Source organism: Hyaena hyaena, unplaced genomic scaffold (genome assembly GCF_003009895.1).
Source record: "Hyaena hyaena isolate Hyena2069 unplaced genomic scaffold, ASM300989v1 scaffold_12, whole genome shotgun sequence".
Taxonomy (NCBI): Eukaryota; Metazoa; Chordata; class Mammalia; order Carnivora; family Hyaenidae; genus Hyaena; species Hyaena hyaena.
In genome coordinates, this window is record NW_024080644.1 from 7773387 (window position 1) to 7777085 (window position 3699).

Here is a 3699-nt window from a genome sequence, read left to right on the forward strand (position 1 = left end):
TTAAATACCATACATTAGTCCCAGCAATCCTACTTTTGGGCATATACCCAAAAGAAACTAAATCAGTATTTTGCAAAGATTTTTGCACTCCCACGTTCATTGCAACACAACTCACAATAGCCAAAATACGGGAACAATCTAAAGTCATCAGTGGATGAATGGCTAAAGAGAAGGTGGTGTGTGTATATATAATGGAATAGTATTCAGCCATAAAAAAGAAGGAAATCCTGCCAGGTGTGACAATATGGATGAACCTGGACTACTTAACACTAAATGAAATAAGCTAGACACAGAAAGATAAATACTGTATGTACTTAACCACATGTGGAATCTAAACAAAACCAAACCAAAGTCAAACTCATAGAAACAGTAGAATGATGATCACCTCAGGCTAGCTAGTGGGGGAAATGGGAGATGCTAATCAAAGAAAGGGTTAAGCTTTCAGTTATACGGTGAATAAATACTCGTGCTCACTTTGACAGCACTTATACTAAAATTGGATCAGTACAGAGATTAGTGTGGCCCCTGTGAAAAGATAACATGCAAATTTGTGAAGTGTTCCATATCTTTCCACTTTCTAACACCATACACAAAAATAGATTCAAAATGTATGAAAGACCTAAATGTGAGGTAGTAAACCATCAAAATCCTCGAGGGGAACACAGGCAGTAACCTCCTTGACATCAGCCACAGCAACTTATTTCTAGATATGTCTCTGGAAGCAAGGGAAACAAAAGCAAAAATGAATGATTGGGATTTCATCAAGATAAAAGCTTCTGCACATCAAAGATAAAAATAATGAACAAAACTAAAAGGCGAGACCTTCAGAATGGGAGAAGTTATTTGCAAGTGACATATCAGATAGAAGTTTAGTGTCCAAAATCTATAAAGAACTTACCAAACTCAACACCCATAAAACAAATAATCCAGTGAAGAAATGGGCAGAAGCCATGAATAGACATTTTCTCAAGGAAGACATACAAGTGGCTAACAGGCATGTGAAAAGATGCTCAACATCACTTATCATCAGGGCAATACAAAACAAAACTACAAAGGACAGGAAACAACAAATGTTGGCAAGAGGAGAAAGGGGAACCCTCTTATACTGCTGGTGGGACTGCAAACTGGTGCAGCTACTCTGGAAAATAGTGTGGAGGGTCCTCAAAAAGTTAAAAATAGAAATATGCCCCAAGGGAAAGGGACATATGTATCTCAATATTTATAGCATCATCATCAACAATAGCCAAATTATGGAAAGAGCCCAAATGTCCGTCAATTGATGATGGATAAAGAAGATGTGAGATATATATATATATATATATATCCCATATAGATATATTCATGCAATGGAATATTACTCAGCCTTCAAAAAGAATGAAATCTTGTCATTTGAAACAACATGGATGGAGCTAGAATGTATTATGCTAAGCAAAATAAGTCAGAGAAAGCTAAACACCATATGATTTCACTTGTGTGGAATTTAAGAAATGAAACAGATGAACACAGAGGTAAAAAGAGAGAGAGGCAAATCATAAAACAGACTCTTAACTGTAGAGAACAAACTGAGGGTCGCTGGAGAGGGGGTACTAGTTAAATAGGTCAGGGGTATTAAGGAAGGCACTAATTGTGATGAGCACTAGGTGTTATATGTAAGTGATGAATCACTAAATTCTACTCTTAAAGTTAATATTACACTATATGTTAATTAACTGGAATTTAAATAAAAACTTGCAATGAAACAAAAAAAGATAAAGAAGTTCTGGGACCTAATGTACAACATACTGACTATACTTAATAAACTATACAGTAGACTTGAAATTTGCTGCTAAGAATAGAGAGCCTAAGCATTTTTCCATGCACATGCAGGAAAAAAAGTAACTATATAAGGTGAACAGTGTGTTAATTAACTTGATTAAGTGGTAATCATTTCATAATATATACATATATAATTTCATCACATTGTATACTTTAAAGATATATAATTTTATTCATAATTATGCCTAAATAAAACTGGAAGAAAAGACTAAATAAAGGTAAACAAAAGACAGTGATCAACATAATAGAAATAAATATGAAAATCTATATAACATGAAAAAATTCTAGGGAAATATAAACCACCAAAGGTGGCCCATCATGAAAAAAATCATAAAATCAAAGAAAGATATCAGACCCACTGAACTTATTTTATTTTATTTTATTTTTGATGTTTTATTTATTTCTAGGAGAGAGCGAGCGAGCATGAGCAGGGGAGGGTCAGAGAGAGAGGGAGTCACAGACTGAAACAGGCTCCAGGCTCTGAGCTGGCAGTCAGCACAGAGCCCGACGCGGGGCTCGAACCCACGAACCTCGAGATCATGACCTAAGCGAAAGTCGGATGCTTAACCGACTAAGCCACCCAGGTGCCCCACCACTGAACTTATTTTAAAAAGCTATTCTGAATTGTAAAGAGAAAAACTGATATATAGAATAGAAAATGGGCAATTTCTCATTTTCTGAGCTTAGTAATATCTGTGTACCCCAAGACAGAAAAGCACAACAAAGCAAAAACATATATTAATCATACTTATAAACTCCGAAGCAAAATCCAGAGTATCAGCAAATCACAATCAACACTTCATTGTAATGATATCATGAACAATGATTTAATCTCCAAATTGCAAGGGCAGCACAATTTAAGAAAATTTACCAACAAAGTTAATTCACCAAAATAAGCTATCTAAATGAGAAAAAACATAATCAAGTTAATATGTATCAATATGCCATTAAGTGATATCTGGCAATCATTCATGATAAAAAAAAAATCTTGGCAACCAACTTTCATAAATGTATCTACCAGATACATATAGCAAATAACATGTACTGTATAAGATGCAAAGTCTAGAATGTTTTACATTAAATTCAGAAATTAAAGACGTCATCTCTTATCACCATTACTAATCCTTAACTTGTCCTAAAGATTCTACCCACTGAAAAAGATGAGAGAAAAAATAAGTGGAGAAAGTACGTAGAAGTTGGAAAATATGAAATAAAATATTTTCAGCAGATATGACAATTTATATAATCAATCCAAGATAACCGACAAACAATTAGAACTAAAGTGGAAATTCAACAGTGCCCAAATACAAGATCAACACGGAAAAAAACAACAATTAATAGCTACCCTGTATAGCAACAATAAGACATTAAAAAACAACAACAACAACAACTAATTCAGGACTATGAAATTTGGAACGGAGACATTTGGATGGATTTGAATAAAGGGGAAACTATGAACTTTAAAATTACCTGGAGTCACCTTTGGCAAATAAAACCTCCTTTCCTGTCTGCAATTTAAGAAAGCCAGCCCTTCTTCCCTAATAAATAAATAAACACATAATAATGTGACCTCCAGGCAGGTCTTTTCCTCGATGCAGCGGAACGTGCTTTTTAGTTCCGGGTCATCTGAGAAACCCAGCTGGAAGCTCTAGGCTGAGGCTGTTTTGCGACTGTTACTCGCACAGCTGAGCAGAAACATTTTTCGAAGTTAGGACCTGCCTCAGTGCTTTATAGGAAACCCAGCTTTAGTTTTGTGTGAAGATTTGGTGTCCCTGAGCGTGGTGTGGACAATCTTGTGCGTCGTGTTTTCTCGTACCCGCTGAGGTGCGTCCGCTGAAGTGAATCGGCCGCGGCGCACCCTCTCAGGGCCTTGTTACTATAGCA

At 35.8% G+C, this 3699-nt stretch overlaps 1 non-coding gene across 1 annotated transcript; it reads left to right on the plus strand.

Moving 5' to 3' along the window:
- Positions 1-466: 466 nt before the first annotated feature.
- LOC120248408 lies at positions 467-570 on the plus strand. Its single transcript, XR_005532568.1, has one exon. It is a non-coding gene; the product is annotated as a U6 spliceosomal RNA (small nuclear RNA).
- Positions 571-3699: the final 3129 nt, after the last annotated feature.